Raw genomic sequence first — 25,817 nt, forward strand, 5'->3', positions numbered from 1 at the left:
CTACTTGAGTTTGCATCGGGTACTCAGGTATGCACCATGTACTGCGTGTGCTCGAGTGACATGCTCGAGTCCCTGCCCCACATGTTTCACGGTTATTAGACACCCCAAAAAAAACATGCGGGGATCGCTCGTGCATGGCAGGCAATCCTCGCAAAGTTTTTTTGCCCGCGAAGCATATGGGGCGGAGACTCGAGCATGTCACTCAAATACCCACGATACTCAATGCATACCAGAGCACCCGATGCAAACTCAAGTAGCGAGCACTTGTGCTCAACACTAGTCGCCATATCGTCATCTTTTTTTCTTACTTTTGAAAAAAATCCCAACCCTAACCTCAGCCCCAGCCCTAACCCTAGCTGAACCCTAACCCTAGCACAACCCTAACCCTAGCACAACCCTAACCCAAGAGTTTATTTTTTACGCCGTTCCTCGTGCGGTATAAGTGATTAGACGACTTTATTCTTCGGGTCGGTGCGATTACAGCGATACCAGAATCATATGGGGTTTTTATGATTAACAGCTGTCACACACTAAAAGACGCATTTTTTGTAAAATCTAGTTTTTGCATCGCCATATTTTGAGAGCTATAATTTTTCCATATTTTGGCAGACAGAGTCATGTGATGGCTTATTTTTTGCTGGATGAGTTGACGTTTTTATTGGTGCCATTTTCAGGCACGTGACATTTTTTGATCGCTTTCTATTCCGATTTTTGGGAGGCAGAATAAACAAAAACCAACAATTCAGGAATTTTTTTTTTTTTTTTAATTCTGTTCGGCGTGTGGTAAAATTGATAAGGTAGCTTTATTCTTTGGGTCAGTACGTTTACAGCGGTACCACATTTATATAATTTTTCTATGTTTTGGCGCTTTTACACAATAAAAGCTATTTTATGGAAAAAATTATTTTTTTGCATCGCTTTATTCTGAGAGCTATAACTTTTTGATTTTTCAGATTATGGAGCTGTATGGTGGTTTGTTTTTTGCGGGACAAGATGACGTTTTCAGCTGTACCATTTTTATTTATATTCGTCTTTTTGATTGCGTGTTATTCTATTTTTTGTTTGTCAGTATGATGATAAAGCATTGTTTTTTGCTTCGTTTTTTTTTTTTTTTTTACTGTGTTCACTGAAGGGGTTAACTAGTGGGACAGTTTTATAGGTCAGGTTGTTCCAGATGCGGCAATACCAAATATATGTACTTTTATTGTTTGTTTGCTTTTTTTTTCATAATAATATTTATTGATGGGTACATCTCCAAACAAACCTACTTTAACAACCTCATCATCTCACTTTCCAATAATCCTAAACGACTCTTTGACACGTTTCATTCTCTCCTCAATCAAACAGCACAGGCCCCGACCACCGACCTCAGCGCTGACGATCTGGCTAACTATTTCAAAGAAAAAATTGACCATATCCGACAGGAAATTTTCTCCCAATCCCCAAATGTTATGCATGCTCCCCCCCGCCACATTGTATCTTGCTCATTTTCTGACTTCGAACCAGTCACGGAAGATGAAGTGATCAGGCTCCTTGCATCTTCTCGCCCTACCACCTGCACCAGCGACCCTATTCCCTCACATCTCCTTCAGTCCCTTGCTCCAGCTGTCACCTCTCACCTAACTAAAATTTTCAACCTTTCCCTCTCATCTGGTATCTTTCCCTCTTCTTTTAAACACGCCAGCATACAACCATTACTTAAAAAACCATCCCTCGACCAGAACTGCAAGGCCAACTACAGACCTGTTTCCAATCTTCCCTTTATCTCTAAACTCCTGGAACGCCTGGTCCACTCCCGTCTAATCCGCTATCTCTCAGACAACTCTCTTCTTGACCCTTTACAATCTGGTTTCCGCTCTTTACATTCTACTGAAACTGCCCTCACTAAAGTCTCTAATGATCTACTAACAGCTAAATCTAATGGTCACTACTCCCTGCTGATTCTCCTGGATCTCTCTGCAGCATTTGACACTGTGGATCACCAGCTCCTCCTCACTATGCTCCGCACTATTGGCCTCAAGGACACGGTTCTCTCCTGGTTCTCCTCTTATCTCTCTGACCGCTCCTTCTCTGTGTCTTTTGCCGGCTCCTCCTCCTCCCTACTTCCTCTTACTGTCGGGGTTCCTCAAGGATCAGTCCTAGGCCCCCTTCTTTTCTCCTTATACACCGCTCCTATTGGACAAACAATCAGTAGATTCGGTTTTCAGTACCATCTCTATGCTGATGACACCCAATTATACACCTCTGCTCCGGACATCACCCCTGCATTACTACAAAAGACCAGTGATTGTCTTTCTGCTGTGTCTAACACTATGTCCTCCCTCTACCTAAAACTGAATCTGTCAAAAACTGAACTACTCGTCTTTCCTCCCTCCATTAATCTACCTGTGCCCGATATTGCCATCTCCGTTTGTGGCTCAACCATTACTCCCCAGCTACAAGCCCGCTGTCTTGGGGTCATTTTTGATTCAGATCTTTCTTTCACTCCTCACATCAAATCACTCGCTCGTTCATGTCATCTACACCTCAAAAACATCTCAAGAATCAGGACTTTTCTCACCTTTGACTCGGCAAAAACTCTTACTGTCGCTCTTATTCATTCTCGTCTTGACTATTGCAACGCTCTACTAATCGGTCTCCCTCTTACTAAACTCTCCCCTCTCCAATCCGTCCTGAACGCAGCAGCCAGGATCATATTCCTCGCCAACCGCTACTCAGATGCCTCTTCCCTGTGCCAGTCATTGCATTGGTTGCCCATCCAATATAGAGTTCGTTTTAAACTTATCACGCTTACCCACAAAGCGCTCCATGCTTCAGTACCCCCCTACATCTCCTCCCTTGTCTCAGTCTACCACCCTACACGTGCCCTCCGTTCTGCAAATGACTTGAAACTAAAATCCTCCATAATCCGAACTTCCCACTCCCGTCTCCAAGATTTCTCGCGTGCTGCGCCAATTCTCTGGAATGCACTACCCAGGACAGTTCGATTAATTCCCAATACCCACAGTTTCAAGCGAACCCTAAAAACACATTTCTTTAGACTGGCGTATCACCTAAACACACTCTGTCCATCCCAGCTTTCCCCCATATTAAAATCTTCTTCAACTTCGGGTTCAAACCAACCATGCACATAAAAGCCTCTGTCAGGACTGCACACATACTGGCTGGCGACCAGTCCATGTATTATTATTTATCCTATTCAGTATATCAAGGCTGCATTATACAATATATGTACTTTTTACCTTTTGTGTCTCCCCCACTTCCTCATAGACTGTAAGCTCGCGAGCAGGGCCCTCACTCCGTTCGATATGAGATATGCTTATTCTGTATTGTCTGTATAAGTCCCCCCTAAAATTTGTAAAGTGCTGCGGAATATGTTGGCGCTATAAAAATAAACTATTATTATTATTATATTATTTATTTTTGGTGGATTATTTTTTTTTTTTTTTTTTTTTTTTAATATTTTTACAATTTACTTTTTATTTTTTTTCACTTTCTGACAGTTTTTACACTTTTTTACTTTGTCCCACTCTGGGACTTTCACTTTTTTTATTCTGATCGCCAGCATAGCATAGGGATGGAGCACCATCCCTGTGTCATGCAGGCAGTCAGCGCTGCACAGTGAGAAGATTGTTTGGTCGTGCACTGCGCATGACCAAACAATGTTCCTGCTGCCTGGTGACCCGGATGTTGTCATGACGACATCGGGCCATCATGGCAACACCCGGCAGACAGCGCTGGAGGCCGAAAGAGGAGGTGAGTATTGCAATCACCTCCCCTTGCCACCGCAATGCTGCGATCGACTCCGATCGCAGCATTGCGGGGGTTAATGTGCCGGGAGCGGTGCGGGACCACTCCCTGCACATAGTACCGGGTGTCAGCTGTGACAATCAGCTGACACCCGGCGGCGATCGCGCCCGCACAGCCTGTGTACGCGCGCGATCGCGATGACGTACTAATACGGGTCAGGCTCTTAAGTCCCAGGGCACAGACGCGTATTAATACGTCATGGGCTGTAAAGGGGTTAAAGAAGACAGCTCTCGTGGCCCGAACTGACTGTTTAAGCAAGCATATGAATTCCATATGGAATAACAATTGTCATAACTCGGTAATTCCTCCTGATTTATGACTAAATTAAACACTGGGTGTTATTACTCTCCTTGTCAAAGAGGTGCATCCCCTCACCTCACAGGCTGAAATTGGCTGCTCTGATTGGATAATGTTACACTGGGTAGAGAAATACCCCCAAATAATCCCACCCAGTTTTTATTTTTTCAAACTTTTCTAGGAAAATTAATTGAGGAACAATACAAGACAGAGTTATTAGAAAAATGTTCCAAAACTATTATTTCCACAAAAATTCAAGCATTTGTTAAAACAGAGGTATTATTAGAATTGACGGGTCCTTTTTAAATTCAGCATGCATATAGACACCTTAGTTCTGCTGTGTAATTTCCTTTACTTTATGTAAACACACACAATAATTATGATTATGATTTGGCTTTTATCCTAAGTCATATTGCACGACTCGTTAAACGGTCGATTGTGACTTGTAGGATTGCTGCTTCCAACAGGTGGTGCTATAGAGTTCAAGTCCTCTTCCTCTATGAAGAGACAATTTGCACAATAATTCTACACATATTTTTATTTACCTTTCAGTGTAATTTTAAATACAATATATCTTCTAACTATAGCATACAGTGGGTACAGAAAGTATTCAGACCCCTTTAAATTTTTCATGAATGCGGCCAAAAATTTCTACATTTCTGTTTTTTTCCAGCCATGATGGGGTGCAGAGTGTACATTAATGAGAAAAAAAATGAACTTTTTAGAATTTACCAAATGGCTGCAATGATACAAAGAGTGAAAAATGTAAAGGGGTCTGAATACTTTCCGTACCCACTGTATATTAGTAACATAGTTTTTAAGGTTGAAGGAAGACTAAGTCCATCTAGTTCAACCCATAGCCTGACATGTTGATCCAAAGAAGGCAAACAAAAACCCATGTGGCAAACACTAAGCTCCACATTGGGGAAAAAAATTCCTTCCTGACTCCACATACAGCAATCAGACTAGTTCCCGGGATCAACGCCCTATCAATGAATCTAGTATATATAACCTGTAATATTATACTTTTCAAGAAAGGCATCCAGGCCCTTCTTAAATTTTAGTAGTGAATCACTCATTACAACATCATGCGGCAAAGAGTTCCATAGTCTCACTGCTCTTACAGTAAAGAATCCCCATCTGTGATTATGATTAAACCTTCTTTCATCCAGATGTAGAAGATGCCCCCTTGTCCCCGTCTCAGGACTCAGAGTAAAAAGATCAGTAGAAAGGTCTTTGTACTGTCCCCTCATATATTTGTACATAGTAATAAGATCACCCCTAAGTCTTCGTTTTTCCACAGTAAATAACCCCAAGTGTAATAACCTGTCTTGGTATTGCAGACCCCACAGTCCTCTAATAACCTTGGTCGCTCTTCTCTGCACCCTCTCTAGTTCAGCTATATCTTTCTTATACACCGGAGACCAGAACTGTACACAGTATTCTAAGTGTGGTCGCACTAGTGACTTGTGTAGAGGTAAAATTATGTTCTCCTCATGAGCATCTATGCCTCTTTTAATGCATCCTATTATTTTATTTGCCTTTGCAGCAGCTGCCTGACACTGGCCACCAAACGTGAGGTTGTCATCCACCAATACACCCAGGTCTTTTTCAGTGACAGTTTTGCCCAGTGTTTTACAATTAAGCATATAATTATACATTTTATTTCCTCTGCCCAAGTGCATTACCTAACATTTATCCCCATTAAATCTCATTTGCCATTTATCAGCCCAAGCTTCTAGTTTACATAGATCCTCCTGTAATATAAAACTGTCCTCCTCTGTATTGATTACCCTGCAGAGTTTAGTGTCATCTGCAAATATTGAAATACTACTCTGTATGCCCCCTACAAAGTCATTAATAAATATGTTAAAAAAAAGCAGGCCCAATACTGACCCCTGTGGTACCCCACTGTTAACTGTGACCCAGTCTGAGTGTGTTCCATTAATAACCACTCTTTGTTTCGTATCACTGAGAAAGTTCTTAACCCACTTACATAAAATGAGAACAATGGGGATAGGGGAAAATATATGTATCAACCTTTTGTGTGGAACCGTATCAAAAGCTTTTGAAAAGTCCATATACTCAACATCCACTGCATTTCCTTGGTCCAGTCCAGAACTTACCTCTTCATAAAAGCTGATCAGATTAGTTTGAAAGGAGCGGTTATATTGATATGTTGATATTGGGTCATGAGGTTATTCTTCTTCAGATTCTCTAGTATAGCATCTCTTAGGAAACCCTCCAGGATTTTACCCACAGTAGAGGTTAAGCTTACTGGCCTATAATTTCCAAGTTCAGTTTTTGTCCCCTTTTTGAATATTGGCACCACATTTGCTATACGCCAGTCCTGTGGTACAGACCCTGTTATTATGGAATCTTTAAAAATTAAAAATAATGGTCTATCTATGACTTTACTTAATTCCTGCAGCACTCACGGGTGTATCCCATCCGGGCTCGGGGATTTGTCAACTTTAGTGATTTTTAGACGCCGCCGTACTTCCTGCTGGGTTAAGCAAGTGACATTTAATGGAGAATTTTTGTTATCACTGATCATGTTTTCTGTCATGCGATTTTCTTGTGTAAATATTGTTGAAAAAAAATCAGTTAGCATATTGGCTTTTTCCTCATCCTCATCCACCATTTCACCCAGACTATTTTTAAGGGTGCCAACACTATCATTTTTTAGTTTCTTACTATTTATGTAGTTAAAGAATATTTTGGGATTATTTTTACTTTCTCTGGCAATGAGTCTCTCTATTTCAATCTTTGCTGCCTTGCTTTGGTTTTTACAGAATTTATTTAATTTTCTGTATTTATTTAATGCCTCATCACTAGTGTTGAGTGAGCACTAAAATGCTCGGGTGCTCGAAGCTCGGGCCGAACTCACCGTGATACTCGGGTGCTCGACCCGAGCAACGAGCCCAATGTTAGTCTATGGGAGACCCGAGCATTTTTGCTGCGGCACCCCCGGCAGTCTGTAGAAAGCCTAAAAAGTGCCCAAAACGATAGAGACAGTGCTCAAAAGACATAGGGACAGCATGGGCATCGCCCCAGGAAGCATTTCTGACCCCCAGGTCACTGCTGTCAACAATGTGGTCAGAGGTATTAAGCCACTTTTACGGACTCACAATAAAACGTTCAAAAACTAAACTGAAACTGTTTTCCTGTGAAATATGTTAAGGAACTTCCTTTCCAGGGTAAAAACTTGTGTATAAGGTAAAATAAATAACCAAAAACAAAAACACTCCTCCACACCTTGGGCTATGCTCACAAGTAGCATTTTTTATGCGTTTTTGCACTTTTGTATTGCTTTCAACCGTGACAAATGCATTCACCGAGAAATGTCATTTTAACATTTTACAACCTTATCTGGCCATGTGCTGTGTGACACATGCATACAGTGCTGAAAAGACATGGGAACAGCATGGGGAAGACCCCTGGAAGCATCTCTGACTCCCAGGTCACTGCCTAAAAGTGTGCCCATCAGAAGTCATCCTTGCCGCATCAGAAGATGCAGACTTGCAACTATCCCAGTGCAAGTCATTGTCCTAGGGCAGTGTTCAATTGTACTTCCCCCATTCCTTGCAGTGCAAGCGCAAATATGCAGCAAACCACCCACCCACCTGCAGGCTGCAATACTATACTGCTAGCTTGCACTTGAAATGGGGCCTTTTAGTTTGGAGGAGGCCAAAGCTGGCCACTACCTCATGGCTGCATCGGCGGCGAGGTCTCCATACTCAGTCCCCAGCCGCCACTATTTGTCCTGGGAACCTTCCCCACACTTTTCTTAGCCTGGCCTGCTTTAGGGCAGCATTGGACGAGCCCACCAGACAACCAGACTCTTCCGGTGGGCCCTGGCTTCTTAATCAGGGGAGTTGAGAGTGCCAAGGTGAGGTGCATGATGATGATGATAGAAGTTATCATCTGCTTTGTTTTCTTGGAATGCAAGCGTAAGTGTGCAGCCTGCCACCCACCCACCCCCAGGCTGCAATACCATACTGCTAGCTTGCTTGCACTTGAAATGAGGCCTTTTAGGCTTGTGGAGGCAGACGCCGACCACCATGTCATGGCCGCGTCGGTGGCCTGGTATCCATACTCAGTCCCCAGCCGCCCCGGCGGCCGGGTGTCCACACTCGGTCCCCAGCCGCCCCTACATACAAGTATACACAGATTTAGTCCTTATTCTGCATTATGCATACTCCCGGCTAGAGCCTGTCTAGTGGACGTGGCCTTGCTCCATACACTAGTATTGAGTGAGGCTGCACCCACTGGATGTACGCGTCACTAAACTGGGCTCGGCTTTACTCAATATAAGTGTATGGAGCGAGATCATTCTTACTAGATGGGCTCTGGCCGGGAGAATGCATAATGCATACGTATCCGCCAGTGCAGTCTCAGAAACCGGCAAATCCTCGCAGTTCACATCACAGTCACACAGAGTGACTGAAGACTTATCAATTTAGACCGAACAACACCTTTCACTTCATTTTTCCAACTGAAAAAATTTGTACGTATACTTAGGGCACAAACTATTTACCATAACCCTGCTCCACTGATTTTTCACATGACTCTCATGAATCTGTTATCCTGATTGATATTTGGTGTTCTGAGTAGTAAATTAATGGAATTTTTCTTTGACCTTCTGGTGATTGTTGTTTTACAATGATCATTATTCTTTCTCTTGAGTTTGTAAAAAAAAGAAGTTTAGGTGGGTTAACATGAATAAATTAACTGTAATTTAACGAATTTTGGAATGCCCATAGACTTTAAATGTTCAGGCAGTTCACACTTTGCACTGAGATTCTAAATAGTCAATTCAGTCTAAGGCTGTGTGCCCACGATGCGTTTTTTAAGCGTTTCTGCAGCGGCAAAAATGCTGCAGAAACGCTTAAAAAACGCATGGTAGAAGGCCTGCCATGTTTCCCAATGATAATCAGCATGTGCTGTGCACATGCTGCGGAAATTTCCGCTGCGGATTATCATTGCGGAAAAAAACGCAGCACTACCAATTATTTTGCGGAAGTGCTGCGTTTTCGCCGCCATTGACTTGCATTAGAACGCGCCAATTCCGCAAGACTGCATCTGTTCTTGCGTAATTGGCGCGTTCTAATGTGCGGATGGTACCCGGGTGTAGAGGAGAGTCTCATCCACACTCAGGTACCATTAAAAAAGCTGTAAAAAAAAGAATAAAATAAAAAATAAATGTATACTTACCTTCTGGCGGCTTGCGGTGCGCTCCTCTTTGCTTCCCGGCACTTCGCGATGGAATGAAGGACCTGCGCTGACGTCAGAGTCATGTGACGGGTCACGCGACGCTGACGTCGGCAGGTCCTTCACTCTACCGCTGCCGGCAGCCGGGACCGAGCGAAGCAAGACAGCGCAGGCCATCAGAGGGTAAGTATATATTTATTTTTTTATTTTTTGACATTCTCTCGGTCACACTATATAAATCCATGCTGTTTGCATGGATTTATATAGTGTGACCAAGTTGACAAGCACTTTCCAAGTGATGCTAAAATCGCTTGGAAAGCGCATGTCAACCCGCATGCAGAAATGCAAGTGAAGAACGCTTCACATCCGCATGTCCCTGGCAGGAAAACGCATGTACAATCCGCATGTACAATCCGCATGTACAATCCGCATGTACAATCCGCATGTACAATCCGCATGTACAATCCGCATGTACAATCCGCATGTACAATCCGCATGCGTTTTTTCTACCAGGGAGATGCAGAAACGCTCAGGAAAAAATCATGAGCATTTCTGCATCTTGGGCACATAGCCTAAGACGCCTTCACTAGATTGTGAAGCTGTGGGTGTGGAGCCAACTGTGACACTCAGCCAGACTTTCCAGAGAGAAGATAAGCATAGTTTATTACCCTGTTTGCCATTATCTTCTTGAAGTGAGGCCAAGATGGTCAATCAAATAATAAACATACAAAAAAGATAAAAAACATTCTCGTTAATCCATTAGATTGTGGAAAAAGTATTATGCCTTGTACAATGTCCTTTTCTTTCTACTATAATTTAACAAACTTACTACTGATGTGCTGAGTCCTCGTGAGCACATTTAATCAATGTCCTAAATTTCTAATAGATTCTACTTATATTTGTGTACTGTCAGTGAATTGCAATGGCTCAATGCCCTCTTGTTCTTTATTGAACAACCTCAACTTATCAATGCTCACCCCTCCCCTGCTACAGGGTCAGTTCCTTCAGGTCATTGAGTGATAGAGTCACAGTGCTCCCTTCCTATGTCTCAACTTCTTTCATCCGCTTTGCATAATGTGCACTAATAATGGCACCAGTTACATTTTTGCAATGTTTTCTGTTGCAATTTTTGTGCATTTTATGCAAAAATTACATAAATATTTTCTTATGTTATTTTTTGCTAAAAAAACTCCATATTAACCCATCATATATGAACTGACATTAAAAAAAGGGAGACGCTGCTGCTTGTAATTTTATTGCTTTACTGATATAAATTCGAGTGTGGGACTTCAGAGGTTCAGATGGTGAGCAGAATTTTTGAGTTTTCACTTTCCCATTTCTCCACCTCGCTGATCAGCTATAACCAGCACTAGTGAAGGCAGAAGTTCTCGGATGCTACCGAAACACAGCAGCTCTGTCAAAACTATTGTGACTGCAGCCAGGTACTATAGATCCACCCCTATTCTGCAGTACCTAGCCGCAGCAACTATAGAAATGATCTGCGGAGCTCTGGCAGCGTCCGAGAATTTTCAGCCAGTGCGGGTAGCAGCCAATCAGATATTGATGGCCTATCCTGGGGATAGGATATCAATAAATATGTAGTGACCAAACCCTTTAAGGTATAAGAAAAAGCTAAGAATAAAATGTAAAGAGCAGCAGAGGGCCCTCCAGTGCGCTTTAGAACAGATGTTGACACTGGTTTTGACCTATTCATTGTCCTCAATCACCATAAAATGTCAAGGTAACCCTGTAAACATCTTGGCCCCAAATCACAAGAAATTTTAAATTCATAAGAAAAAGAGCTGAAAATGGTGGTAAGTTTCATTGCATGTTGTCCATGGTTCATTTTCTTTCTTGTTCTGTCTAGAGGATATAAGATTGTGTCTCCTTTGAATTACTCTTATATGGACATTAATAAGGAACATGGATTATATTGCATGACCACTATAACAAAAATAGACCTTTTTAACAAAGAGTACCACTAAGGTTTTTAGGTAGAGAAACTCCTTATATAGACCATAGTGCAGCCTGTAGCTCTCTGTTAGTGTCTCTGCCTCCCATGAAGCAGATCCCAGGTTCGAGTCCTAGCAGCGATTAGCTACAAGCAATGGATTAGAATAAAACGTTTAAATCCAGTTTACAAGTTCTGTCAAAGTTCAAGAGCCCTTTTCCCCCAATGCTGTATGTTAGAAGAAAATTTAAACAGGATATAATAAAACATAGCAATGTCTTGTGTAAAATACTGCACATGTACTGTAAATGCAGAGGGCTAGTGCCCTCCAATGGACCCCAGGTCTTGGCAGGTGCTTAGATTTCTCTGAAGTCCCCTTTATTTCCCATACCACCATAAAATGTGAAATGAACACTTCCTCTATCCTATATCACTAGAACTAAAGAAAAAATAATTAAAATGGTGGTGGTCCCCCTTACTTGTTGACAATGGTCACTTTTTCTATATAAAAATAGCCTTGTACTGGTTGTTTAATTTACATCAAAAACTAACAAGTTCCCATTTTTATTTTTGTGGTTTTGTGAATAGCCACATAGACTCTAACAGGCATGTTTTCTTTCTTATGTTTTACAAACCAAGTATATGGAAAAAAGACACGTGAATAAGGACTGATATGGACTTTAACAAGACTATGGTCCATGCTGGAGAAACATTATAGCATAAATTGACCCTTTAAACAAAGCTTTATAAACCATGATCACTAGCTAATCGGGTGATTATACAGAATGTCTGTGAAAACAATCTTGCTAATTTTATAGCAAATATTAATGTGATGTTCACTAAGTTTTGGAAATTGCAAGTTGGAAAAGTTTACATTTACATTACTGTTCTAACATAACATTAACTTAGTTGAAGGACAATATTGGTGATGGCAATACATATGAAGACATTGTGATGAAGCCACTAAATGCTTCTACCTAATCACAAATGATCAATCCAGCAGTCACAACAGAAGGAACATATACATAAAACAGAAGTGATATAGCAATAATGGAAATGTATCATTCATATAGAACTTGGATTAAAGGGAGAGTACATACTAGTTTGGGTTTCATTTCTCAGACCTCAAGACATCAAGAACTGTAGCAAGCTGAGCATTCATGTTATACTCCAGACTCAGACATATGGACACTTGGCTTACACAAAACTATTTCTTGAATTGTGCAAGAACAGATGGCAGCTCTTCAGAAGGTTTCAAATCAACTGAAATTAGAATGAAATCTCAGACTGTTTCAGATTATCATAACATGATTTCCAGCCACAAAATATTTGGAATAATAACAAGAATAGAAATAAGACGGGTATATTTTTTACTTTCCAGCAGTCGTAATAGAAGGGCTTCATAGATCTAGATCAACAAATTCAGATAAAATAACTCAACAGGCTAAAAGACTATCAAATTATAAGTTTGATTTCACAGTTAAATTTACAGAAGTATTTCAAACATATTTATTACATCATACATTTGTATAAAACTTTTAGAACTGTATCATCTAGATGTTATGACTCTACTTCCAATATACAGTTTATCAGCATTTTCAATATATATGTGATATATGTCAATAGTCATGGGGCTCAGTTTTCAATAAGACCATATTTTGTTCCATCCATATATGCCTATTCTTCTTACCACACAAACAATAATAATATTAATAATAATCTTTATGTCTGCGGTGTCAAAAGATTACACAGCACTTTCTAATTCAGCGCAGTAACAAACTCTTATACAATTCAAACAAGAGTAATGTTCTCCAGACTATAGAATCAATAAAGAAAAATAGGACTGAAATTAATTTTAAAATATGCTTGTTTTATACATTGGTCCATCTATCCTTATAATATATAAGGGGATTCTGTTGAAAGAAATGACTACGTTTTAAATAAAAATGTAGAAAGAAGTAAATATAAAAAAGTAAGATTAGTAAATGTAAGCTTATTGTCTGGGGTAGTGCATTCCATAGAACTGGTGCAACTTGAGAAAAGTCTTGGAGGTGGGAGATTCAGACTTTGGATGATGTTAGTCTTACATTAATGGAAGAAAGCATGGGTTGAGTGGTAGAGTGAGATGAGGAGAGAAAATGTAGGGAATTGAAGCACACTGGAGAACTTTGTGGGTAAAAGTTTTATGTTTAGATTGAATTTTAAAGAGAATGGGTAGCCAGTGCAACAACATAGGGAGAATACGTTGGTATAGTGGATGGTCTGGCTGCTGCATTCAATATAGAAAAGAGAGAAGAGAGTTTAGTACGTGAAGACTAATTAATAGTGAGTAACAGTAACCTAAATTAGAATACATCTTTTAGACAAGGTCAGGATATTTTTGCTCAAGTAGGAAATAGACCTTTTGTAAAACAATAAAAAGAGCAGCTTATAAACCAATGTAGATGTTAAGGGGACGGTTGCAAACAACTTTATTAAATAATGGAAGCAACCGAACCTGGGGTCCGCGATGCAGCCTGGAGGACTGCGGCCGAACACCGACTGAAATAACAATCCCTTCCGTGTTACTGCACACCGGAACGGGAATAGGGATTCGCACTATCTCCGTTAACTGCACGAGAGATGTGCGATAAATAATGTATCTGTAGCCCTGTTTACAGCACAGGGACTACACGGCAGGTGCTAGGATGCGTGTGTGATACACGCCGGTGTATACGTGCTCCCAGTCGGCGTGCTACCGGACTGAGGAGTATCTCTCCATGTGGCTTACAGGCGGTGCCGGGAATATGGCGTCTGCAGACTGCTCGGGGTGTATGGCGACCCCTTTGTCAGAGCCAGACTGTCAGAGGAAGCTACCTGCCTCCCTCCATCTAAGGCTGCCTATCCCCTGCTAAACCTGCCTGACAGAAGCTAAAGCACACGTGGAGCCCAAACGACCAAGCATCCACACAACAACACCATCACAGCTCAATGATCAGAGCGTGCCGCCATGTTTGTGGGTGGGCTATTTAAAGATTAAGCCCTGCCCACCGTCGCACTATTGGTGACGTCACCCGCGACCCCCATGTCACGGGCATGCTCAGTGCAGTGAATCCTGGACTTAGACTGTGGGCAGCCCTGTTTCCCTCTGCAACCTACGCTTCATGTTGCTAGGAGCAAAGACCCAAGAGACAACTTGTACATCTCGTGCACCAGCTAGGCGTTGGGACTGACGACGATGCTGAGCAGCATCAGCCCCGGCTGGACCAGAATAGGAGACCACAGAATCCACTAATGGTTCTGAACCCATTTCAAATCCAGCAAATGCCCGATGCCTAACAGTAGAGGCCTCAGTAAAGGAGCTAAAGTGATAGCAAACATGGATATACAAACAGCCTCTTCAGAGAGGAAGAGGACTGGGACTCTGGTGCAAACTAGACTTCCACTAAAGCTCCAGTCCTCTTCTTCTCTGAAGAGGCTATTACCATATTTAAATTTTTAGAGGAGAATTGCACATCCTATAAGTCTCCCTATGTCACCTTGGTGTTCCACACAAGGAGAGACTTTACCCCTTAGATTAGCTAACAAATATTTTAAAGAAATTGTATTAATATTTATATCTTTCATAAAATCATATATTATTTCAAATTTGTGTTGTTCTCTGTTATTCCTTTTGGAAGTGTATCAATAAATTGACAACTAGGTGTTACTTTTCCCCTTATCAACAAAGGCATAACACTACATATTCATTCAACACTTGTTTTTTTACCTTAAGAAAGGAGGCAGCGTGATGTAAATAAAAAGCCTTGCTTATACTCTCTGGATATCATCCTTTCTGTAAGCGCAGCCTGCACATCATGATAATATCCACTTTGCCAAACTACTATCAGACTTCTACCAGTGTTGTGTCCGGACACAAAATTTACAGGTGAGTGCTACCATCACCCACACACCATCTTGTTTCTTACACTACTGCCCTATCTGTGCTCATTTGCCCTATCTAGATCTTCCTTACACATTCATCTAAGCATGGTATTTGAAGCAAACTTTTGTCTTTTTTTGGCTACAAGTTTTTTCTGAAGTTTAATAGAATCTGTGTTCAGTGTACAAATGTTTGTAGTACCATATGTATTAAAATACAAATTATGTATTTAATGTAAACTTGCTTTTAAGGAATTTTGATGTTTTTTTCCCCACAAGTTTATTTGGTGTTTTATATTTTGTACTTGTTATTTTTCTTGTCTTTTGAAGCATATTAGAGAAGCCATGGAGAACACAAAGTTTCCAGCGCTGCTCCGGTACTCTTCTGCATCACGTGACTTTAATTGTAAATTGCTGGATCACAATGGAGTCTATGTGTGAGCCGGAAGTTGCTCTTACAATGTAAGCCTATGGAGCGTCAGACTTTTGGCTCACACCAAGATCTCAGTGTGATCCGGCAAGTTAGAATAGAAGTCATGTGAGTGAGAAAAGGACTGGAGCTGCTCCAGAAACCATGGAAGACAACAAACAATGGGTATATTATCGCATTTACACTATATATACATTTACACAGTTTTAGGCATCAAAATGTTTAATGAGAGTGCTTTTTTAATTTAGGAATTGACAATTTACATTCCCATCATCCTAGCAGTGAAGATATTTCAAACTGATCTAAAAAAATAAATTAGTGAGGTACAATAGTATCTATGTTGACTGAACATGTTACTAAAAAAAGACTTTTTAGAAGATAAAGTTTTTGCACAAAATTTCAGCTATATATTCAGTGCATTAGGCTAATGTATTATCTGCAAATCTCTAATATAACAAGTAGAATCTGAAAGGGTATTGAAATGAAGAAAAACATCTGCCCTAAAATTAAATAACGCACCATAGCTTTTATTATTTGTAAACCAAGTATTTGGAGAAAGTTAATCAGCTTACCTGCCCGCTGTACAGCAATTCCACACCATAAATACCACAACAATCCTCAGTTTAAGCCAGCACTTGATTCCTTAGTAAAGAAAAGCCAGACTTGATTTTCTTGTTAAAAAATCATCCAAAATAAAGTGGTTTGGAACAAAGCAGCTTACAAGGCAATCATTAACAACAAAATGGCATTAACACAGGTAGCGCATATCTGACCTTTAGTGGTCCTTAGTCTAAGCCTGTGGATGCCAAATACGTTTGCATCTTTAAGCTGCTTTGTACCAAACTACTTTATTTTGGATGACTTTTTTTTTTTACAAAAAGAAAATAAGTTTTTGCTTTTTATACTAAACAAATGAGTGTTGCCTTAAATTGTTAATTGGTAACCAACTACAACCTCTTAGGACGGTTACTCACATGCTTGACCATTTTCTCAATGGACGACCCAGCCGGGTCTTCGCTCCTGAGCTATCTGCTTCATAGGCATATGTGAAGCAGCTAAGTTACATTGGAAGATCATCGGCTGGTCCGGGTTTTTTGATATGAGAAAGATCAGCATTTCAAAGATGTATGAAACGAGCCTAAATGTGGTCTATAGTTTTCTTAATGAGAAAAATATGTTGGAAATTGGTATAGCTTTGTTGTTAGGATTCAAGGAAACAGTGTGAAGCTTTTTTATGTTTAATGCAATATATTATTATATATTTTCTTTTGATTCCTCCTTTATCTAATTTACAATTCTGTCCTATGTACTATTATATGGTTCATGGATATTCTAAGAGTCTTGCTTCGTAAATAACAAACTTAACTTTTTTATAACACATCTATCATTTTGAATATTTATTCTGACGCCTACTTGGCCAGACATGCCTTAAAAATCCACATATAGAACTCCACTTATCTAGCATAGAAAGTTCAGCAATATGTTCAGATGAAATAATCTGCATAGTCACGCGGTGAAGCTCAATGTGAACCATGATATTTGTTTTGTGGTAGTATAATTAGGTCTTCCCACATATTCACATTCATGCTAGATTAAGTGCTTATAATATAATTACATCCTGTATGGCTTTCTTTATTGAGAAAGCATCTCATCTTTGTCCTCGTGAAGCTGAATAGGAGGTGTAAAAGGAGAATGATTGCTAGACGGCTCGAAAGAGATTGCATCTCAGATGTTCTGGGAAAAAAAACCCTGCAAATCCCTCAGACCTGACAGATTCTGTTACCATGAGAACTGCAGATATTTCCATTGTGATGGGTTGCTCCAGCAGCCATCTGTTACACCCATTTGATTAGGAAGTACAGTTCAGCCAGAACATTTTTTTTTTCCATAACACCTCTGTCCAAAGTCATGCATAAGAAGAAATGTTTCATTTTATTCTTATATGCTAAACTCCTTGGTTTAACATTTAACGAGAGGTAGGAAACGCTCATTGAAATGCTGAGAGAAGGGTCACCGAGTCTTCAAGTCTAAAGGAGGAAAAGAAGCTTTCTAAAGACTACTTGTTCATGGAAGAAAATTGTCTTCTAGAATAGTTCCACAAGATATCTCCAAACAAAAATGGAGGTATTAAATTGCTTAAAGGAACCTATAGTATGAGTTGGAGATCTTTGTACCCCTCATAGAAGGTTATTCAGGTTTCCTAAACAGTAGAACATTAATTAATGTTTACCCACAATTAGAAATGTTTGTAATAAATGGATTACGCTATTGTAAAGTTAATAAAATATTTTTAAAATGATTGCATTACTGCTCTTGAAATACTTTCCTTCAAACTCACATTCGATACCAGGAGTTCCTTTTCAGCTGACTTGGTTATACAAACCAATTTTTACTACAATTAATAAAAAATGTCTTCTTGTTCTATCAGAACTCATGTTCTATTCTTGTATCAAGTGGTACTAATTTTCTCTCCCAATCTTTCTTAGAGACTTCAGGTCAGATTGATATTTGCTCAAGAGGCAGATTGATAAAACAGAAATCTTCATTCACGTTAAAAAATTAAACCCATGTTACAGTGCCTTGAAAAAGTATTCATACGCCAAGAACTTTTCCACATTTTATCCCATTACACCCCATTAAATGTAGTTTATGTGAAATACCAACACAAATTAGCAATTTATGAAAGTATACAAGGTTTTCTAATTATTTTAAAAATATACAGGTGCATCTCACAAAATTAGAATATCATCAAAAAGTTAAATTATTTCAGTTCTTCAATACAAAACGTGAAACTCATATATTAAATAGAGTCATTACAAACAGAGTGATCTATTTCAAGTGTCTATTTCTGTTAATGTTGATGATTATGGCTTACAGCCAATGAAAACACAAAAGTCATTATCTCAGTAAATTAGAATACTTTATAACAACAGCTTTAAAAATGTTTTTAAAATCCGAAATGTTGGCCTAATGAAATGGTCCGGGCTCCTTTTGCATCAATTACTGCATCAATGTGGCGTGGCATGGAGGCAATCAGCCTGTGGCACTGCTGAGGTGTTATGGTAGCCCAGGTTGCTTTGATAGCAGAATTCAGCTCCTCTGCATTGTGGAGTCTGGTATCTGGTGTCTGGAGTTTTCTGGCCAATCAAGCACAGTGATACTGTTGTTTTTAAACCAGGTATTGATACTTTTGGCAGTGTGGACAGTTGGCAAGTCCTGCTGGAGAAGGACATTACCATCTCCAAAAAGCTCGTCGGCAGAGGGAAGCATGAAGTGCTCTAAAATTTACTGGTAGATGGCTGCACTCACTTTGGTCTTAATAAATCACAGTGGACCTACACCAGCAGATGACATGGCTCCCCAAACCATCACTGATTGTGGAAACTTCACACTAGACCTCAAGCAGCATGGATTGTGTGCCTCTCCACTCTTCCTCCAGACTCTGGGACCTTGTGGAGTGTGTCAGTGACTGCCTTCTGGACATCTGTCAAGTCAGCAGTCTTCCCCGTGATTGTGGAGCCTACTGAAAAAGACTAAGGGACCTTCTTAAACGCTTAGGAAGCCTTTGCAGGTGTTTTTTGTTAATTATTCCAATTTACTAAGATAATGACTTTTGTGTTTTCATTGGCTGTAAGCCATAACCATCAGCATTAACAGAAATAAACACTTGAAATAGATCACTCTGTTTGTAATGACTCTATATAATATGAGTTTCACTTTTTGTATTGAAGAACTGAAATAATTAACTTTTTGATGATATTCTAATTTAGTGAGATGCACCTGTAAATCTGAAAATTGTGGTATGCATTTGTATTCAGCCCACAATAGTCTGATAGCCCTAAATAAAATCCCGAGTGACAAATTTCTCCAGAAGTCACATAATTAGTAAATTGAGTCCACCTATATGTAATTTATTTTCAGTTTAAATACATCTGTTCTGTGAAGGCCTCAAAGATTTGTTTGAGAACATTAGGAATCAAACAGCATCATGAAAACCAAAGTACACACCAGACAGGTCAGGGATGAAGTTGTGGAGAAGAGTAAATCAGGGTTAGGTTTTAAAAAATAGCCCAAGCTCTGAATATCTATGGAGCACTGTTCAATCCATCATCCAAAATTGGAAGTATTGTGGCACAACTGCAAATCTACCAAGACATGGTCTTCCACCTAAACTGACATCCAGACCAAGGACAGCACTAATTAGAAAAGCAGCCTAAATGCCTATGGTCAGTCTGGAGGGGCTACAGAGAACCACAGCTCTGGTTTGCAGTTTGCATAAAGCCATGTAGGGGACACAGCTAGCATGTGGAAGAAGGGAAGCTTGTCAGAGTTGACGGGAAGATAGTTGGAGCTAAATACAGACTGCAAAAGAGGCTGCAAAAGCCTTAAGACAGAGGTGTAGGTTAACCTTTCAACAGTACAACAATCCTAAACATACTTCCAGAGCTACAATGGAATGGTTTAGATCTAAGCATATTCCTGTGCTTGAATGGTCAGTCAAAATCCAGACCTTAATCCCATTGAGAATCTGCAGAAAGACTTGAAAATTGCAATTCACAATCTCCTTCCAATCTCACTGAGCGAGTTTGCAAAGAAGAATGGGCAAAAATTTAAACCTCTGGATGTGCAAACCTGGTAAAGACATACCCTAAAAGACTTGCAGCAGTAATTGTAGTGAAAGGTGGTCTTGCAAAGTATTGAATCAGGCAGGCTGAATACAAATGCATGTCATAATTTTCAGATTTCTATAAATATTTATAATCCCATGAATTATTTACTTTACACTTCACAAATGCTTGCTATTTTAGATTGGCATATCACATAAAATCCCAATAAAATACATTTAAGTTTGTGGGTGTAACGTGAATAAATGTGGAAAAGTTCATGGCGTATGAATACCTTTTCAAGGCACTGTATATACTTTTCTAATAATAAAAAAACAATATTTTACCCCTCAGTCATTTTATTACTAAAATAATTATTGCCATTTTAGTTTTTTATTGGCCTTTATTATGAACTTTATATTAAAGTAGTGCTGTCACGAGTTGACTGCAACAGAGAGGGGCCAGAAAACCATGGTGTCTGATTTCACATACTCCTGCACTGATTAGAAGCACTTTACCATAATATTTAACAGTGCAGGTTTCTGCTAGCACTGCAGGGGTTTATCTGTTCAGTTAAGAGCTTCTGAAGTTTTCCTGCTTTGATGGTCTCAGCTGTTCAGTGTTTGCCACTCCACTCTGATACATATACTCGCCTCTTGCATTCAGGGATTGCCAGTGTTAGTTTCATACTGCCTGGTTCTGGAGTTGGAGGTGTTGGTTTTTTGAAGAGATGTTTGGAGTGTTGTTCTAAAGACTGTTGCTTGGTGATTTTTCTGTGTGCATATCCTTTTCTTCTCCTATTTGGTTTTTCCTTCCCTTTACTTCCTGGTGTTTCACTCTGTTGTTTGTGAGTGCATATTTGCATGATTGGTATTTTCATTTATCCCTCTACGTCTTCCCTGGTTAGTCTGATTTGGCACGTGGCCCCGGCGTCTTCACCATTAGAAATAATCCAAGGAGCAGGGATAACTAGGGCCCCCTAGCTTTCGGGATAGGGAAGGTGACACTAGCCCCGGGATATCAAATAACAGATCCTTTTTTGATCCATCATGGATCCAATTACTGCTCTGGCTGGGCAACTGCAGCAACTCCACCTGGAGGTGGCAGATCTACACACTGTTATTTCGCAGCACCCAAACATGTCTGGTATAGGGTCCGCGACTCCAGGGCAACCCCTGGTGGAGCCCAAAATTGCTTTGCCTGACGGGTTATCTGGGAGGGGGAGACAAGTTTGTTGTTTTCAGGGTGGTTTGTATGCTTTACATTAAATTACATCCTCACTTCTTAGGAACAGAGGTGCAAAGGGTGGGGATCATAATTTTGCTCCCTCATGATGAACCATAAGTTTGGGCATTTTCTCCCGTGTCAGACTCTCTATCGCTTCAGATGGTTGAGGAATTTTTTCAGGCACTGGCTCACATATACAACAACCACGACCGTGTCTCCCTGGCTAAACTATGTCAGCTTCAGTAGGAGAATCGACCAGCGGAGGAGTATTGTTCTGAGTTTCTGAGGTGGTCCACAGATACTAAGTGAAATAACCCCGTGCTCCATAGCCAGTTCAGTCAAGAGCTATCTGTAAGGGTAAAGGATGCCTTTGCCCTGTATGAGACTCCGGTTTCCCTTGAGGCAGCCATGTCTCTGGCTATCCGTGTGGATCGCCGTCTTCACCAGAGACATAAAGAGACACTCCAATTTGCAGGGGGCCTGGGGTATAAGGGAACCTAGGTCGGTGTCAACTGAGGAACCCATGCAGGTGGGTGGAGTGACTCATTCTGTTGTTCCAACTGTACTTCAGTGTAAATGGGGAGTGTGTTTCTTCTTTGGTGGAAATGGTAATTTTGTGGGTGCTTGTCCTTCGATATCACACCGTAAACAGCCGCCAGAAAACTAAGGAGCACGGGATGCAGGGAGGTTGGCAACCCAGGTGTACATATCTCCTCTGTGGGTAGGTCACAGTGGGGTAGGGTTTAATTTGATTGATGCTAGGTTCATCCAGATCCAAGGCCTCAAACCACATAAGCTGTCTAAACCTCTACCCATAATTGCCATTGACTCTGTGCCCTGCAGCCAAGGGTATTTTACTCAGGTCATTCATTTCTTACATTTACAGGTAGGAGCCATGCACTCAGAATTTATTGACTGTTATGTGCTAGAGGGCTTGCCCTTTCCTGTGGTCCTTGGACTACCTTGGCTTACGCTGCACAATTCTGTGGTAGACTGGCAATCTTGGGAGGTGTTAAAGTGGAGAAAGTATTGCCAAGGACACTGTTTAGGGATCTGGCTAGCTAGAGTGGGTACCCAATCTCTGCCGGAATACCTGTATGACTTCTGGGATGTGTGTAATTTTATTCCTGGAGCCAAGCTGCCAAAAAGCAGGTTAAATAATATCTCTGGTCCAGAGAGGCAGGCCATGAAGGACTATATCTCTGAAAGCCTGGAAAAGGGCCATATCAGACCTTCTTCATCTCCTGTTGCAGCAGGGTTTTTTTTGTCAAGAAAAAAGACCGGGGGGGGGATGGGGGGAATTATGCCCCTGCCTAGATTTCTGCAAACTTAATGGGATCACTGTCCGGGATCCATATCCTCTCCCTCTCATCCTGGACATCTTTAATCAGATTGTAGGAGCCAAATGGTTTTCTAAACTGGATCTCAGGGGAACATATAATCTCATTCATATTAAGGAGGTGGGATGAGTGGAAGACAGCCATCAATACATATGAGGGTCACTAGGAAAACCTCGTGATGCCATTCGGGTTGAGCACTTTGTTAATTACATTTTAAATCAACTGGCAGGTAGATTTACTGTGATCTATCTTGATGACATATTGATTTATTCGCCTGACCTCGAGTCACATCAGGTACATGTCAGGCAGGTCTTACAGATACACAGAGACAATAAATTATTTGTCAAACCAGAGAAATGTATGTTCTCATTGAGGAGATCCCTTTTCTGGGTTATTTAATATTGTCCACCGGTTTTGGAATGGATCCGGTGAAAATCTCGGCAGTACTGGATTGGAATCGTCCTGAGGACTTAAAGGTGTTTCAAAGGTTGTTGGGTTTTGTCAACTGCTATCGTAAGTTCATGAAAAACTTTTCGGTAGTGGCAAAACCTCTGACAGACATGACCAGGAAAGGAACAGACTTTCCCAAATGGTCCAGTCCAGCCAGGAAGGCTTTTGAAACTTTGAAGAAATGTTTTGCATCTGTACCAATTCTTATACAGTCTGGTGTTACTCAGCCATTTATTATGGAAGTTGACGCATCTGAAGTGCGGGTGGGGGCTGTATTGTCGAAGGGTGCATGTCCTAGTAAATGGTGTCCATGTGCAGTTTCTAAGAAACTGTCATCTGCTAAGAAAAACGATGACATTGGTAATTAAGAACTCTTGGCAATTAAGTGGGCTTTTGAAGAGTGGCAACATTTTCTGGCGGGGGCGGTCATCCGGTCATAGTAATCACTGATCATAAAAATCTTTTATATTTAGAATCTACTAAGCATCTGATGCCTATACAGACAAGATGGTCATTGTTTTTCAATAAATTCAACTTTTTGTGGCGTATAGGCTGGGGAATAAGAACATGCCTTATCTCGTTGTTTTCCTGGGGGTGGAGATAATTATGAACCTGTTCCCATACTATAAAAAGGGGCAGTTATGGTTTCTGTAGGTTCTTATCTTGAGAAGGAGGTTGTACAGGCTTAGGTGGATGCCCCTGCTGCATGTGCTTTAGGTAAACTGTGCATACCTGTGAATCTCGGTCTTAAAGTTCTAAGTGAACATCATGATTCGGTCTTGGCCGGACAGCCTCATAGTAAAGCCACTACAGATCTCCTTACTCTGCATTTTTTGTGGTCTAGGGTACACGAGAATCTTCGGAAGTATGTAGCTGCCTGTAATGCTTGTGTGTGTTCTAAGATCCCTCATGTTTGTCCATCTGGGTCTCTCCAACTTTTGGCGATTTCCAGTAGACCGTGGACTCATTTATTGGTAAATTTCATCACTGATCTACCCGTATCTGCAGGTGTTACAGTTATTTTGGTGGTGGTGGAAAGATTCAGCAAGATGTCTCATTTTATTGCGCTATCCGCTTTACCCAACGCCAAGACCTTGGCGCAACTTTTCATTGAAGAAATCATGAAATTACATGGGATTCCTACCGATATTGTTTCTGACCAGGGAGTACAATTTATTTCCAAATTTTGGAAACCATTTTGGACTCGTTTGGGGATCCGTTTATCATTTTCCTTAGCCTTTCATCCACAGTCTAATGGTCAAACTGAACGTGTTAACCAGAATCTTGAGACTTATCTTAGATGTTTTGAGTCTGAGAATCAGGAAGATTGGGTTAACTACTTACCTCTAGCTGAATTCATGGTAAATAACCATTGTCATGAGTCTACTGCTAAGTCCCTGTTCTTCAGGGGATATGGGTTTCATCCTCAGTTAAGCTCTTTTAATAGGAATCATTCTTCAGCAATACCTGAAGAGGAACGGTTTTCATCATCTATTATATCTGTGTTGCAAGGGTGCTTAATAATTTGAGAAAGATGGGATCCAAATATAAGAGTGTGGCTGATCGGAGACATTTAGAGGGTCCGGACGAGTGTGTGGTTGATTTGATGTGATTGTCGTTGAGGAATAAAAAGTTTGAAAGTTCCTTCTTGGAAACTGGAATCCAGGTTTATTGGTTCTTATAAGATTGTGGCCGTCGTCAATCCTCTAGCATTCCGCCTTGCTTTGCCACCCACTTTTAGGATTCATAATGTGTTTCTCCAGTCTCTATGCTAAAAATACATTGCGTCCTCTGAACCATCACCACCACCTTCATCTCTGGTCATTGTTGATGGGAATTTGGAATTTCAGATAGCTAAGATCATTGATTCTCACTTGGTTCATCTGTCTCTTCAGTATCTGGCACACTGGAAGGGTTTCGGTCCTAAAGAGAGAATGTGGGTACCAGCATCTGATGTCCATGCGGTCAGGTTGGTCCGGTCTTTTCACGCGGCACACCCTGATAGATCCGACCCTGAGGTTCCGGCGGTCCCTCTTAGCAGGGGGGGTACTATCACGGGTTTGGAGTGTTGTTCTAAAGACTGTAGCTTGATGATTTGTCTGTGTGCATATCCTTATCTTCTCCTACTTGGCTTTTCCTTACCTTTACTTCCCGGTGTTACACTCTGTTGTTTGTGAGTGCATTGCGAGTGCATATTTGTATGATTGGTATTTTCATTTATCCCTGTACATCTTCCCATTAGTCTGGTTTGTGTATTCTTATACACTACTACCCCCCACTTCCTTGGGTGGGTGAGGAAACAGATAAGGGCTGATTTAAGAGCTCAGCAAGGCACATAGCCCTGGCGTCTTCATCATTAGAAGTAATCCGGGTAGCAGGGATAGCTCGTGTGCCCTTAGGGAAAGAGCACCTAGCCCCGGAATATCAAACAACAGAGTCGTGACAAGTGCGTTCTAGTGGTTTCAGGTCTCATACAGGGGAAATATTAATTTTGTGTGCTCTGAGAACATAGAAAGTTCTCTTACATAGTATACAGAGGAAGGTCATCAGTTACTTACTTACCTCACCACCATCAAGCACTGTTCTCAAGATGG

This window comes from Phyllobates terribilis, unplaced genomic scaffold, assembly GCF_046119375.1.
Source record: "Phyllobates terribilis strain yellow unplaced genomic scaffold, ASM4611937v1 Scaffold_1__5_contigs__length_1240528914, whole genome shotgun sequence".
Classification (NCBI taxonomy): Eukaryota; Metazoa; Chordata; class Amphibia; order Anura; family Dendrobatidae; genus Phyllobates; species Phyllobates terribilis.